Source organism: Xiphophorus hellerii, chromosome 20 (genome assembly GCF_003331165.1).
Source record: "Xiphophorus hellerii strain 12219 chromosome 20, Xiphophorus_hellerii-4.1, whole genome shotgun sequence".
Taxonomy (NCBI): domain Eukaryota; kingdom Metazoa; phylum Chordata; class Actinopteri; order Cyprinodontiformes; family Poeciliidae; genus Xiphophorus; species Xiphophorus hellerii.
In genome coordinates this window covers 10927671-10945103 of record NC_045691.1, presented here as the reverse complement: position 1 = coordinate 10945103, position 17433 = coordinate 10927671, and the positions used below count along the sequence as shown (strand labels likewise).

Genomic DNA, 17433 nt, shown 5'->3' with positions numbered 1-17433 from the left:
CATTTTGACCGCTGTTGTTATGATGTTCTTATACTGAAATGCTATGTTAGTTTTATACCAGATGAAATGGGACAGACACTTTGAGAAAGATTATGCGTTAGTCTCCTCAAAAATAAAAGAAAAATTTCCCGAAATGTTTGTATGCAAATGAAAAACGGGCCTTTGTGTTCCTTTTGGTCAGGGTTTATTTCACCAAAGAACTCTCCCATTGATGACATTTCTACTCAGCTTTGTTCTTATTGTTGAACAAATAAAAGGAGACCAGGCGCTGACCTTAACTAAGGTAAGTGAGGCTTGCAGTGCGGTAGATGTTGCTCTGGGTTATTTGGTGACCTCAAGTATGAGTCATGGATGAACTGGAGTAATTCTGGTAGGCCTACCACTCCTGGGAGGGTTCAACTATGTTCCATATTTTCTCCACTTGTGGATAATGGCTCTTGCTGTTCTTTGCAGGAGTCTCAAAGCCTCAAAGAAATGAGTTTGTAACCCTTTTCAGTCTGGATTTGAGTACTTTTTTATGTTTTTTAATTTGTTTAGTTCTGGTCATAACAAGTTGCTTTTTGAATTGTTTTAGTCTATTTTGTGTTGTTAGATAGGTTTAATATAAGTTTTTTTTTTTACTTAGGGCTAAGTTGGTTTGTTTGGATGTTTTTCTTAAGTGTGACAAAAAAAGCAAAGACAAAAGAGCATGGAATACGTTTTCACAATCCTATAGATTTATGGCTTCATACAAATTCGGTGTCTTTCCATCCCTCCTTCTCACAGACAGAAGTGATTATACTTTGTGTCTTTCTTCTCTGAACACAGAAATGATGAAGAAGAAAATTCTTTGTATCTAAGCTGATATAAAAAGCAGTATTACAGTGCAGGGGCAACACATCCTCACATAGTGGGCTCTGTCTCTGCTAATGCAGATAACAGAAATTCATGCCGTTTCTCCTCATCAGAGGTACAAGAAAGGAACAACGAAAGCAGCAGTAACAGAAAATGCAACCTCAATCCATCAATTTCTATCAATTTCCAGACAGGCAGCCATGTTGAAGATTAAATGCATAATACCTGATAATACCATCACAGACACAAACACCGAAGCCACTTGTGGCCTTGGAATCTTATCACATCTTTTTAATATAAAAATAACTTTATCAACATTTTTACCTTTCAGTTAAAATCTAAGTTTACTGTTTTCTTGTTGCCAAATTTGCATAAAACATGCCACCACACAATTACACTGCGAACACAATTTCCCGCTCCACATTTTCATTTCAGACTACAAAGGCTGAATTATCCCAGCACCTAATGCAGTGGGGTATTCTGAGAACAAATTCTAATTTGAATCATAAGTTATGAGACTGCACTCATGGGCAGGAATGCAAAACAGTTTATGAGTTTGAGACAGTTTCGATTTTGAAGGTCTATCCCCAGTACTTTTCTGACCTATTTGTCATAACAAAACCCTACAGACCATTGAAATATGTAACACATTCACAGATCACATATATATAAACAGAAATATTTCTTTTTTTTATCTATATGTGTAATTTTAACTATGAGACTAACAAACAAAATCCTCAGGTTTATGATAGATAGATCATAAATATATAGCTTATTGTCCCCATGAGGAAAATTTGTCTTGGACATCATGCGCTAAACAAAGCTTCTACCACAACTAAATAGACTACAAAGAAAGAAAAAATACATGTTGAACCCTAGTATGGTAAAACATATGTATTATTTTGCATAGGTTTTGACCTTTTCAGACAAATACTCCTGACACGTTAGTCAAGACAGAACTAAAAAACAACAGTAAGTTCTGCTCCTCCACAGAATAAATAGTCACCTTGATGAAAAACATCTTGTTCTGTATTTGGATGACAGATTGATGCTCGTGAGCAGAAATGAGTGGAAATGCTGCTCCATGTTCTATTCGCTCGAAGTCAGTACTCCGTTTAAAGCTGCAATTGAGCTCTGAAAGACATTTTGCAGATGTATCATTTCTGGGTTGTACAGTTTGCACCAACATATGCATGTTTTTTTAAATAGGAGATTATTAAGCTCAAGTAATATGGTCACAGTCTGTCTCCCTTCTGGAAACAAGAAACAAACTCACAATGCAAACAAAACATGAGCACAATATCACATTCAATATCACAGATTTTCAAGCATTTTATTCAGATAACCTGATATATTATTTTAATTCTTCAAAATAAAAATGCTTTAACTACATTATGAGTTATAATCTCCATGGAATCTGAGGAAAGATCTATATCTTCATTAGTTTAGCACAAGAGTTTCAATTTCAATTCTATAGTAATTCAGTCAGGGTGAAGAATTCAGCAACGCTCAAAATATGAGGAAACAATCTTAGTGCCACAAGCTGAAACAAATAAAGTTGGTCTTCAAATAAAGTTGTTTCCTAGTACTTTGAGTGATGCTGGAGTTTTCACCTTTGACCCTCTCCATGCACCTTCCATCCATGAAGGTTCTAACTTCGTCAGGGATGTTAGAACCTCTACAATTTTCCTATTAACATTTTTTCTCCCCTTTTTGTCAGTTCATATTTTGGGAGTGTTAAAAAATGTTATGCTGCAATTTATCTCTCCAGAAAATAATTCATACTCTATATTACTAAATAAATATGTTTCAGTTAACAATGAAACAACTTTGCTGCAAAATATCTGCCATTCACGTGTCTGTAGCCAATCATGTTGAATTAAAATTGGGAGAACAACACATTAGTAGCTGAGTGCTGCTAACTTTGGTAAAAACTGAACCTTAAAAGCATTAGCTCAAATTAATGAGGTAAAAGTGGTAGTACTGCAGTTTAAATCACACTGCGTTATTTAACGAGAAATATTTTAAAACTTGCCGCATAAAATAGGATTACCATTTCATGTGGTCTAATGAACAAACGTGTTCAAAGCGATAAAAATGTAATGATTTAGTCATAAGCTTGAATGTCTTTGTGCTTGGACATATTCGCTGCTCCTGGATGCGAGTTCTGCCTTCTGTCAGCTTCATAGAAGCCACTGGAAGATTCTGCCATTGACCTAACTGGAACATAACAATATTATGTTTTTATTTTATCCCGTTTATCCTTCAGTTGAATAATTCCAAAATAAGTTCTAAAACTACATACTACTAAATGGTTGACATTAAATCCATGAAATCGACAAAATTTCCCCAGGGGACAAAAAGACAAAGACAGGCCATCACTCAAGTATTACCCAGGGTGTAGTGCTGGATTGCGACATGATAAATCTTTCAAAAGCATACACTAAAAAAAATCAGAGTATGCCATAAGGACTACCGTAATCAGATACATCAATTTATGTCTTTGTTTTAATCGCTTACAGGGTTTTCGCTGGAAATTAAAAAAACTGTCTCAGAGGCAGTGTCTGCAAAATGGGTAAGCGACAACATATACACTGATTTTTGTGAAGTGTAAAATGTAAAACTACATCTAAGACATCATAACTGAAATTGTTGTTTTGTTTAAAGTGGGCAAACCACAGCTGAGCAGAGGAAAGCTGTAAGAACTGTGTCACAGGAGAGGATGTTGGCGTTACTTTGCAGCATGTCTGCACACGGGAATGAATATAAAGCAGATAGTTGAAAAATACAATGCATGCTCTGTGTGTTTTTGTAGGGTAAAATAAAGGTTAACAAATATTCACACTTACAGTTTACAGCCTTTTCAAAGCTGGTTGTCTCTCTCATACATCATCCTCTCAGCAACATTGAACCTTAATTTAACTTGTTTTATTTATCCTTTTTTAAAATAAACTCTCAGTAGTTTAGACCACTTTCAGCAGCCCTCAGTGGCAGGTTAGTTTGCCCTTCGTGTTAGCTGTCCCCTGCTGATGTAGCCCTGGCCTCTAATTTTAACAGGAGCTCACACAGGTTATGATGGATGGTGCTTTCTTTCCAGTGGCAGCAGGTCACACAAACTCATATCCCACATCTCTCATATGCCTTTCAGTGTAATAACAGACATCAGATTGTTTCTTGCTGTTTCTTTTCTGTTTAATCCCATTTCACCCCTGTTTTCCTTCATTCCCCCTCTGGTTTTCGTTGTTATCACCCCATCCCCTGCTTCCTCTCCTTAGAATAAACAAAGGTCAGACAGTGTGTCTGAAAATCAGCTCTACAACTTCTGCACACCTGCAGTCCCCCAGGACAAGACGGTCAACCAAGTAGTCTTTTTCACTTTCTAGTTAGAGGAGCAGATTAGTTTAAGGTTCACCAATGAGATTTAAAAAGGAGGTCAGAAAATGACAAAACTGAGGGAGTAACAAATAACTTTAACACAAGTTAGGCATTTGTCTGCAACGCTGCTCTTCTTACAGTTTTTTTCTTATATTTAAACATACAGTTGAAACCAAATTTTACACACACCAAATACATTTTTCTTCTCACTATCTAGATGTAAATGGGACCAAAATTCTCTTATTTTATGTGAGGTAAAATTACCAAACTTAATTATATTTGCTAAATGCTTAGAAACTTGCAAAAAAACATATATTTTTTAACATTTATTATTTAACTTTCTTCAAATTCAAGTTTACATAGATTTGTTAGCATCAGGGATAATTGTCTTTTAACACATCCCTGTGGATGTATTTTTAAAGTCATATCGTGAAAAAAAAAAAAAAAATCAGACAAGATATTAGAAAATTGTGTATCTGCAAATGTCTGGTTGATTTTTGGAAACAAGTTCCAGATGCTTGATTTGTTAAAAAATGTATATGCAAGCATAGACATGATGGGGATGTCCAACCATCCCAACTCTCAGGAAGGGGACATTTCTGTGTCCCAGAGAAGCAAAGCTTTTAATACTTAATGTGGAGTTCAGTCAGACTTTGTATTCTCATCGTAATGTGTCATTGACAAGATTGGAAAGAAAATAAAAATATTTATTTCTGAACATGGGTCACATATGTTCATTTGATAAACAATTTTTCTTCCATGTTGGGTTGCATAACTTAAAATTTAATTATACAGCATAATATGATTAAATATTTAAATATATAATATTGAGAAGATCTGGGCTCAGCTTTTATAAAGTAAGTCCAAATCTGCCACAAAATGTAAAATACTGCATCCACAATAAATTATAAGGACAAAATGCCTTAGCAGATTAATTCTTAGTCAAGTACAATTTTATTAGTAGTTAAAAACATTGTTTTTTTTTATTATTTTGGGAGTAATTAGTATTCAGAATTTAACATCACAATCAAATAAATTTGCAGACATCAAAAAAATATATTGCTATATTTCTAATTTGAAATTAAATTATCAAATTGATTAGATGCTTAAACTAAAGATAAAAATTAACAATGACCTCAGTATTTTGTTAAAAAAGGAAAGAGTGCATTATCAGTAAGCTCCAAGAGCTACACATAATAAAGCAAACACTATAAGTTGAAGCATCCATCTTTTTTTATGTAGCTACTGCTTTACTGCCGTTTAGAGTTAGATTTAATCTAGGAGCCGGATGTAACGCCACTGCTAGTTTCAGCTGGAAAGTCTAAAAGCTTCTAGCTGATATAATAATGACTTTAAAATATTGTCATAGGATGAATACAAAAATCTTAGAATATGCCGATCAGGATCTTTGGTAGATATAAAAAATCTAGTACCTCTGTATTTTAAAAGAAGTACAATAGATATAGAAAATTTTAAGGCGATTTTCTCTCTGAATGAGACACATACACAGTAGATGACAAACAAAATCCTATCCAAATACTTTGGATTTGTTCCAAAACTAATAGTTACCATTGGTCACCAAGCCTTTTAGTGTTTTCAATGAGCTGGCTTGTATTGTTTGACCAAATGTTCAAGTACCTTTTAGAGAGGACTGGCATTCTCCAAACTCCACAATTGAATCTACAATGACGTCAATCAACAGTGATTCAAGCATCACATTGCAGGCCACAAAGGTTCAAGGCAGATTATGTAAGCACAATAACAACATTTTGCAGACCTGCAGTACCAAACAGCAAACATGTGTATGTGACCAAACTTAACGAGGCATGAAGCTTTGCAAATGTACAGAGCATGTGTATAAATCGCTAAAACTGATTTCAAATTCATGGGAAAAGTATAATTTCTATTTCATTAAACAGCCAATGCTTGATCAAAAGCACTTGAGAAAATGTGATAAACTGTTACCTATTTGTGGCCTGTTAGTTTATAATGAATTGCAACAGATGGACAACAGAGACCTTTGTAATGAAAGCACTCATGAATAATAATATATGCAAATGTGGTCCAAGGGCAATATGTATGGTAGGTTTTTGCCCTTTGCTTTTCTCCATCAAAATCCAACCTTGTGCAGAATCTTTTAGTATAAAGAAAATAAAACTTAATTTACATTTAGATTTGCCCCAAAAGTATAAATAAAAATAAGCAATAATAATTCAACACTTCTCTTTCAGAAGGTTTTGTGTCAGTATCGTGTACGATAAACGTAATTGTGATTTTCTGAAATTGCTTCATGTGATAAGTTGGCATGAGGTTCTGTCTCTTTTTGCAGGTGTCATAAGCAGTCTCTGCTCTTGTTTGTTTTTTCATATTGTGACCCAACAAACATTTTTTTTTTGTTTTTGAGCCTCTAAAGTTTTAAAGTGAGTTATAAACAAAAGCACAAACAAGAGATTTTAAGTACAAACATACATATCACACAGTATTTTCTCAAGTAAAGTAAAACTTTGCATAGCTTTATATTAAATGGAATACATTTTTACAAAAAATAAACAAATAAAATAAATTAAAAATGTCAGCTTGAGTCAAGCCAATGAAGGATAAATAATCCAAAGTGAAACTCCTGTTGTGTCCTATGGTTGGTCTCGTGATCACAGGTTTATGTGTTCTGAATTGCAGCAGTAATTCAATTTTAGCTGTCTTGACTCACATGTGCTTCAGTTTGTCTCCAATAAATCTGAATTTAATTATCAAGTCTGATTATTGTGATTCCATGGCACCGAGTTTGTTTTATTTGAATACTGAACTCATTCCTTTCAGGACCAGGTTGCTCCCACTGATGTGGAATCAGGAGCAAAGATTTATTTAATTAACAGAAAAACAAGCATAAGACAAAAAAAGAAAAGCATAACTGAATGAATACGATGTTCAAACTTGTTAGGTGTTTGGTCAGTGCTTTTTGTTATTTTCCTTTCATTTTTTTCTCCTCTCCAGCTATGTTGCTATGTTCATGTCAGTGCACTATTTAACAGTTCTCTTGACATTTCACTGAACATCTGTTGTTTATCTGTCCTATTTATACAGCTTATCTGTATACTAATTAGAAAACGTTAACAAACAATAAGGGAAATCCATTAACTGTTAGGAGATGCTCCCTCCTAACCTCATTCTTTATTAATTACACTACTGTGTGAGAAAGTTTATAACTTTATGACATTTCACCTTGCAGTTGTCACTTTTTCTCTGAGTTAATCTCTACCACTATGTGCAGATGCAAATTTAAATACATTCTCATGCTAATTTCAGCTTTGAGTTTTGTTGAATGACTACATAAATAGTGTAGAAGGTTCTAAGCAAATGAATACCATACTAACATAATTTGTGCTTAACATGCAATGCGTTTTGAGGAAATAGAAAATATAGATAAATAAAAACATTAAAATGCATTTACACGAATGGCAAATAACATTTTAAATTCTCTCTTTGCATACTGGGACAGCAGCTCATAGTCTCAGGAGGTGCAAAATGTTAGACTTTTAACTGTCAAAATCAATACTATGTTGTTTTTCTATCCCCAAATGTGTACCTATGGAGATAAAAGATCTCCATAGATATAACAGCTGCCAAGAGTTTGTCTACACCTCATAATCCAAGATAGCAAAATACGACAATCCTAAAACTGCAGCAAGATTACAATATGGACACAGTTATAATAAATCAGATCTGAGGTAGCTTTCGGTTATTCTGCCATTATCATTTGCTCATGGCAGAATAATATCTAATTTTGCTATGGATATATCAAATTTATGGATTAAATCTGTATTTTAATCACAGTCTCCATTGCTCTACCAGCTGCGTTAGGGATCGTTAAGCATTAGGACTGTGAACAACACATTTGGGAAAGAAGTTATTTATTGGTGCAACACTAAAACACTTTGCTCATGCAACAGAATGGCATGGTGTGTTATTATCATGGTAGATATTCCACATTTGCCCAAGTAATTAACCAAAATACCAGGTATATTGCACCCACTTCACCTTTAACACTTTCTATGTCTTTGTCTGGCAAACACAACCAGTAATAAGTAAAGTCACTGCTACAGAACACCATTAACATCTGAAAGCTGTGCTTTTAGAAATTATATCTGAGATATTATATCTGAGAATATGTTGGAATATTCAGTCAGATAATTTCTCTTCATCAGTATATTTAAATGAAAACATCAATAACTATTAAGAAAAAAAATTACACACACACACACACACCCACCCACGCATATATATATATATATATATATATATATATATATATATATATATATATATATATATATATATATATATATATGTTTCAATGTTTGAAGAAGTGGACTTTTGATTAGCATTGTGCAACAATGTTTCACAGAGCAGGTTATCAACTCTGTTAATGAGGGGATGGATCTTAAAAGAGCAAGAGGTGAGAATCATTTTGTGCTGGAACTAATTCAATCACAAAAAAAATAATCATGTGGTTTGTTTCACTGCACAAAAACCTTTCTGCAATGTTATTTATTTGAAAATCATGTTGCTGCAAAGAGAAACATATTGCATTTCCTAAAATCACAGCCATAATGATGTGTGACACATTTTAAGGCATAAGAAATGTCAAACAATATTACAGTGAAAAAGCCAGGGAGACATCTTAGAGAATGTCATCTTTCATCAGCTGACAGAGAAGAGAGAGCAAACTATGGAATCATTTGTCTCATCATCTTGCAGCCTGGAGTCAGGCTCGGCAACAATAACAACTAACCCTGTGGTCACATCTCCGTCACTTCATAATAAAACTTCAGTTTTCTGAGTCACTGCTGCTTGAAGCATACAACCTTTCTGCTATATCAAAATTTTCCTCAAAGAATATAGGAGGTGTCCCTTTGGTTTGGTGTAGGGAGGGTAATAGAAATGCACTTGATGCATTTCTATCACATGAAGTCATAGAAATGCATAAAGATTTCAGTCCCTTCAATAAATAAACGGAAACATATATTCTAATGTTTTAACATAATTATTTGCTTGCTTTACATTTGCCAACAGATTAAATGGTTAATCTTACTGAACCATTTAATCTGTTGGCAATAGTCTTTAAATGTTAGTGGGACAAATATAACTATGGTTACACATAATAAACTACATTTCTAAAGTAACTTGACTTTTTAATTGTCTGTTTACTGTAGTTTGTATATATGTTGCAGTCTTTTTTCTCTATCATTAGCTTGCACTAGCAAACCTGGAAAATAATTTGTTTTGTCTTAGTGCTTTAATATTAATTAACAATTTATGTTTTATTATAAAGACAATTAGAAAAGATAACAGGAAAAAAGTCAAACCAAAATGGTGTGGTTTTTGAACAAGACTTTATACTTTATAGTATAATATTTAACTGACTTTTTTCAGTTTGAGTAAGTAATTGAAAGAGAAGTTGCAAGATCTCATACATTTTTGGTCTACTTAACTGCTTTATGTAAGTAATGATGATTTGCATAATTTGCATGAAAAACCCATTGGAAAGAGGATTTGATCAACCGCCTATAATTTATCTTGTAAATATTTACAAAGCGAGGACAGAAGGCTGTGTTTGTTTTAATCCCTCCTCTCTTCAGTCTAAGGGGTGCGAAAACAGGAGGCTTGTAAGTCTAGCGATTATACAGCTTATTCAGTGGAGCTTTATGCCAAAAAAAACATCTTAAAAATAGAAAGTCAGAGAAAACTCTTGTCTGGGCAGGTAGAAGCTTTTAAGAAGCTCAGAAGTCACTACTGAATTGGTTTTATCTGTCAAGATTCTCATTGTGTTGAGAACGCAGTGGAGAGGAAATTCTGTATCACCAAAAAGGTCAAAGAGTAAAGAAAGACAGCTGAATATAGTTTTTTTTGACAAGTAGGGCCCTGATCATTAAAGCCAACTTTTCATGCCTGATCAGTTTTTTTAAAGAGTGATTCTCAGCAACAGACTGGTCTCAAACCTACAGTAGCAGCTCCAAATGCTCACAGAACACCTCCTGTTTGTTTCCCTCTTGTCTAATTATGTTGTTTTTCACTCAAAATGGTTGCAGTTCTGCTCCAGCAACGATGGTTTCCAACTGTTCCATATCAGAGTGCTTAACCTTGATGTCAGCAGCCTCTGCAGGAGACAATTTCAGTGTCTTTTCTCACCGGCTTACAAGCTCATCCCAGAAGTTTGTTTTGAAATCAATTTGTTCCACTACACACCAGGATGACCCACAGTTTCTGCCAGTGAGTCCAGCCTGGCCCTCTTCTGGCTCTGGATCCACCTGGTGAAACATTGTTATGCATGGGCTTAGCCACAAAAATAAGGCCTGTTTGTGGGAATAAACTCAGTAAATCAACAAAATTATTATGCTCCAAAATTGCACTTGCAGAGTTGTAGGGAGGCTGGTGCCTATCTCCATTGGTACACCCAGTCGCCAGTCCATTGCAGTACTTGCTTTCCAACATTTGTAAATAAAAACACCACTAAATCATTTTGCAATCAACTACCTTCAGATGTCACCTACATAGTAAATAGTCCACCTATTTAGAGAGGTTTGAAGGACAGTTAGGTTACAAAACAATCTCCCAGCTCTGAACATCTGATGAGGCTCTGTTCAATTCATTATCTGAAAATGGAAAGCGTATGACAGAGTTATTTTAACCTTCAAAAACAGGTGTGGCAGACAGAGCTTGAACCAGAAAGGAAGCTAGGTGGCTCGTGATAACTCTGGAGAAGCTGCAGCAATTCATATCTCAACTGGGAAGATCAGATAAGGTGAAAAATATCAAAGCAGGTCTTTCTGAAAGGAGGTAATAGACCATCTGTACAGGGAAGAACAGGGATGGCAGTTTCATGATATGGAAATGTAATCCTTCAGCAGTTTGGTCAAAGTTAAAAGGAAGATAGATGAAGACAAATTCAGGGAGATCCAACGGGACAAAATCAAATGAAAGTAACTAAAAGGTTACTTTTAGTTATATGTAACTATATACATAGTTACATATACTTTTCTGATTTAAATTGATATGATTTTTGTTTTGAAGACCATTCATGCATTTCCTTCTAGTCCAGTTATACACTACTTAGGTCACATTGGTGATGGAATGAAAGATAGTGAATATTTTTAAAAAGCCTCTATATGTCTCTCACAATTGCAAAAGAAACCAGTGGATGGACGCTGGTCAAAATTTCCTCCAAACTTTTATTCTAAATACGTTGGCGGTAAAGAGAACTTCCTTTTAACACGAGGAGACCTCAAGCAGAATCAGAATGTGACAAGCTTTCCATTTCCCTCTGCTGATTCGAGTAGTAAAGGAACATTAAAAGGACACAAAAAGTACATGCATTTCCAATTTCCGCTCCTCCCAGATGGAGCCTAACTCTGAATCATCCTTCTCTGTTCTGTACCTCTTTCCAGTCATGGTTGCGCATGCTTCTTCATAGTCTCTCCATTCTTTCAGATGTGTTTCATTGACAATTTCAGCTACACAATCATCAGAAGTAATGAAGCATACCATCCTGAGGATGTGACAGGAAATTCATATTTGTTTCTTGTGTGCCAGTCTGCTGCAGAGATGCAGTGACATTTGCAGCAGAACATTCAGAAACAATAGCATATTATTGGTGAGCCATGCAAAAGGATTTATATCTCATTTTTCAGACTGTGATTAAACAAAATACCACCATGACAAAGTACTAACCATGCTAAACCTCTCTAAAAATAATGAGCTTCTTTTCCTATATCATTCATATGGCTGTGCTCCAAATCACAATCTTCCTTATGGTGAATAGAATGTAAGCTACATCATATGACTACAGGGAATAGCAAACATGCTAATAAGACCCTAATGATGAAAATTCTGAATGTTAGAAATATTTCATGATGAAATATGAAGTAAAACTCATTAAATTCTTGCAAAGACTCAATATTTTAATAAAAAGCTAATGCATCAGTGTGCCAATATTTTAAATCATTTCTGTGTGAAACATCATAATTATGGTTATCTCCTTTTATCATTTCATTCAGGTAGAATATTCACTTCGAAAAAGAATCTAACTTGTTTGATCAGTAAGTAAATAAAAAAGATAGAAAAAAAGAGCAAAAAGTCTGCTGCTTTCTGAAAGGTCCATTTATGTCAATATTGCAAAAAGACTAGGGAAGTAGTTTGTACATTTAAGGTGGAATAGCTTTAAAGGAATAATGTCCAAGGGTGTTAAAATCAGTTTGATGAACCAAGTCTAGCTCCGGTTTGGCTGACCTGAAGGTCGGAGTTCCTGGGTAAGTATTTACAAGTCTGATGTTTTGTCAGGAACTTGACCATGAAAAGCTGTGAAAGTTAACACCTACTGTAGTTTTTACACCAAGTGGTAAAAACTCACTGGTAACCAGTGAGACATGAAAACAAGAGTGATACATGTCCTTCTATTGACTTCAATCGGGAGTCTTTGAAAGCACTTTGAAATGCCTTGCTGCTGAAATGTGCTATACAAATAAAATTTGATTGATTTGATTGATTGATTCAATCGGGAGTCTAGTCCAAGTTGTGAAGTAAAATTACGTGGGTAAATTGGATGACAAACACATGTCTTTTCAAAGCTTAACAGAGGGTAATTATGACTTACATTTTCCGTAAAGTCTGACAGATAATTTATGGGGTTCCAAGTTGTTGAACAAGCAGTACACCTTGATGTCATTCACATCAAAGTGGTCAGAGATGTTAAATTTATGCGTAGTGTATTCAATAGGGACTTGACATTAAAGGGTGGCTGAATCTGTTTGACGTGATGACAGAAGGTTCTAGTTGAAAGGTAACTATTAAGGAGTGCCAGAAATATCTCACCACTCTACTGTTTTTCTGCCAGACCAGGAGTCTCATTTCTGGCCAGACTGGTTGAAAAAGCAGTTGGTAGCCACAATACTAAATGATTAAGGCATTTAGGATCACATTTTTTTTTAGCTTGCAGAAGATCAGTGTCTGGAACACCATTAAGGTTTTCCAGCTGTTTGTTTGTGATAGCAGTCCTTATAATCATCTTTTTCAACAAGACAAGTCTCTGTTTGCTTGTGAACATGAAAGGCATTTACCACATGTTACCTCTATGCCATTGGTTGAAACTTGATATCTAGGCAGTGGGAAACTATGATGGGCTGTATTGGTTTATCATGATTACAGTTAAAATGTAATCATGATACAAAATGAAGCTGCAAATAGCAGCTAGATGAACATTAGGAATAGCAGTTCTATTCTACATTTGGCTCATAAACACAAGGAATGTTTCCACAGTTAGAAATTATCTTCCCAGAGCCACGCTGGTACAGATTGATGCTCACTGTGAACATCAGAGATTGTGACATCAGGAGGTTTCTATGTTGGATAAGACTGCCATAATTGCAGTCAAAGATTTCACCCAGAACCAATTAGTTTCTCATGTCTGCTTCGATTCTGTTTCTGTTCCCATTGACCTTAATCACCATTACCAGAGGTGTGTCTAAAAAGAAGGAGCTAAGGTTCTTGATAGTTTGTGCTTGAATTTTCTCCAACTATGATGTGACTGAATGCCACACAATTAGCAGAGGGTCTGGGGAACTTGCCTCCTGTGTCATATCAGGGGCAAGGAAATGAAAATGTGCCAATTAATAAGCAGGAAGTCCTGTCCTGTCATTCTCTCCCTAATGGGCCAATCTGGTATTCTGTAAATGAGCTCCAGCACTGCAGCTACAAACTCTGCACTGACTATACAGTTGGATAGTGGATCATGCCAACAAATTACTTAGATTCTTTTTTAAGTAGGTCAAATTTAAGAGCATTTAGAAGGTCAAAATATTGATACTGAACAAAGTTTTAAAAAAGCTGTGTTGTGTGTTACTCCAGTTAAGAAATGTGGACTCCTCCAGTTCACTTAAATTGAGCTCTAGCCCATTCCAATTACAAAGCAGAAAAGCAGAGTGTCCTTTCTGCAGTACTATTTCTCACCATTGATAAGCATTTTAGGTTTATACAAAGAGGACATTATATTGAATTATTTTTCTCATAAAACTGATTCTTTGAATGTGCAGTAGAAAAACAAAAAGCTGCTCTGAGAATTAACCCCACTCAATCCAATATCAACATGTTAAAGTACTCTCAGATCTCAGTGATACTTATTGAGAGAATCATTTCACCATGGTTACAAATTAAACCTAATATGATTGCAGAGCCAGTCCTTCTTTAAAATGGCCTCATAGGTTGGTTGTTCATGCGGGGAATTTTGATCCACAATTATTTTTTAAAGGCAACATCAGACAGTGCAGTGGTACAATTATTTGCACCATGATCTCACAAAGATAATATATCCAGTATGAATTTTAATTGAGCAAAAGCCTGTAGGAAGACTATTGAATTTTGTTATTGCTTAATTTTGGATTTCCTGTGCCTTCCTCAGACTGTGAAAACGTGCATGTTGTGTCTTATGCATCTGGAAAGTATTTACAGGGTTTTACTTTTCCACATTTTGCTACATTGCAGCCTTGTTCCAAATTGTATCAGATCAATGTCTTTCTCCAAAATTATACTCAAAAATGCCTCCATTATGACAATGTGGAAAAAAGATTCTTGAGTGTTTTCCAATGTACAAAACCACAAAACTACATCATGTAAGTATTCACAACCTTTGCTATGAAGCTCAAACTTTAACTATCTCCACTGATTGTCCTTGATATATTTCTACAATTAAATTGACTTCACTTGTGGTAAATCCAACTGATTGGACTAGATTTGCAAAGACACACACCTATATAAGACCCCATAGATGACAGTGCATGTCAGAAATCAAACACCAAGCATGAAATCAAAGGAATTGTTTGGAGATTGTGGAGACAGGATTGTTTTCAGGCACAAAAGCATGTGCAGAGACTTTATAAATGTGAGAAACTTTATTTCATGTTTTCAATGTGTTTCTGTGAATAATCTTTTATTGTGATGGCATCACTTTAAAATCTGAGAATAGTCTTTCTCATTTAGCATCTTTTATACTGCCATGTTGCCATGTTACAAATTTTGTGGGCAAGCCCATTGAAACAATAATAACAATAATTGCAGGACAGTGTTTCCAGTTTCATGTTTTTTCTTATGCTAGGATTGACCAGCACAGACACAGTTCCATAATTCATATAAGGAGCTTGTCCTGCAGTCATTAAGCCACCCAAATCTAAGATCAATTTTGATAAATGAAGCAAACTATCTTTAATTTACATGTCTTGGGTTTATTAAAATTACACTTTCATAAATAAAATTAGATTTTATTAAAGCTCATCATGGTTATAAAATCTACATAGCAGAATTTCAGTAATTCTGTGGTGTAGATAAGACATTTCTTATCTTTTATGTGATGACAGCCTTTAACGATTGTTTGGTGTTGGCTTGTTGGGAATAATTTACCATAGAGAGCTCAGTACAAACATTTGGTACCAGTGTTTCCTGTTTGTTGCTCTACTGCTCTCTTCCAACCATGAAGGAAGTGTGTCTCAGTTGTTGCTGTGTATAAATCACAGTAACTGTTTTGGATTCGTGTTGAGAACCATGATTTCAAAATCAGGCTGTTGTAGGAAATGAAGCTAATTGCTTAATATCAAACATAATGGAACAACAGTTAAAAATGTCAAATTATGCTTTATGAAAGTACAATTTAGTTTGAACTGTAAAAACTATGCTCTGTGTATGTATTTTTATTTTTTGTGATGACTGAACTTGTAGAACAAACTATAAATGGAGAACCACCTGCTCACTATTCCAACTTTTTAACAGCTTATGCCAGACCTCAATTTGTTAGCACACAGTTCAGTGGTAATCCAGTCACACACCTGTGCTGACATCCTCCACACGTGTCCACCTATATTTACTGTATACCCCTTATCCTCCAGTCAGCTGTCTTTCCATCTTGCTCCATTAGAAAGCATGAAATGAGAAAAGAAATGAAAAAGCTTTCTCTGGGATCTTTTTAAAAAGCCTCCTAAGTAGGTTATGTGAGAAAGTAGGCTGCCTGAAAGACTCAAGAGACCCAAGGAGCTACTGTTGTATCACTCAAGAGGAGAGGCATCCCACTTCAGGAGTCCACACAAAGGCAGGAGGGATAGCAAAGGCTAGTTGTGATATTTGTGAGGCAGCGTGGTGAGCAAAATTGGCCTAAAATGCACCCTGCAGTACAGGTGTCATTCAGAAAGGACACATTGCCTTTATATTATACACCAGAAATAAACTAATGGCACCTTCAAAACAGTAGATACATTTGACTATTTACTAAAACTAGTAAATCAGTTATCCTAAAATCACCTATGGTAAACAACCACTCTGGACTCTACCTGAAAGAAACAAAACATTTGTGCCACTTATTTTTTAAATTAAGGCAATTTAACTTAACCAAAAGCATTTCCCCATTTCATCATAAGACATAATGACTCCAAATTAAATCACAGTAAGGCATGAAATTCATATTAATCTGTTCTATTTCTGTGAGGGGCAATAAGCAACCTAATACATCACAGAACCGCAAAAAAAATGCATATTTATTCAAAATATCCTACGATTCAAACCACATAAGACGCTCATCCTCCAAAGACTTTTTTTCATAAAATCTATTTTCCTGTCCTGACTGAGTAAATGATTAAAAACGTCGCCACAGCTGAAAGATAGCTTGTGCACTTGTAGGTATTTACACATGTAAGATGTCTGGGTACATTTAGAGATTTTCTTGATTATACTCTATTGCTTGTGGTCAGAAATGAGGAATTCAACTTTAATAAAATATTCTAAGAAAGTACCTTAAAAGTGCCACTATGTAATAAAATAAAAACACCTTTCTAATCTCTTTGCAACCTTCATGGCCTGTTAGAGCATGACTCAATCATAGTGAATTAATAAAATAAGTACTTCAGCATGAAGACAATCATTTACTTCCTGCACTTGTCTAATCCTTAAAAGATGCACTCCTGCAGTCTCATTAATGATCTTGCCACATTCTGCCACAGTGGCAGGACTCACTGAGGCCGAGACTTAGGATGACTCACTTAGACCACAACAGGATAACACTATGAATTAGAACACAACAATCAAAGGGTTGAAACGTTGTTTCAAATAACCCATTTAAATCTGTAGCGCTTTTCTATTTTTGGTGGTTTTCTAGGCCTCCATCATAAAGATCAGCCTCTCTCTGGACACAATAAG

The 17433-nt window shown here is 35.1% G+C and overlaps 1 protein-coding gene across 2 annotated transcripts in view; it reads right to left on the bottom strand.

The window, feature by feature from the left end:
- Positions 1 to 17433, bottom strand: part of LOC116711117 (potassium voltage-gated channel subfamily D member 3-like) — a 93490-nt gene that overhangs the window by 27494 nt on the left and 48563 nt on the right. The gene's annotated exons all lie outside the window — the stretch shown is intronic.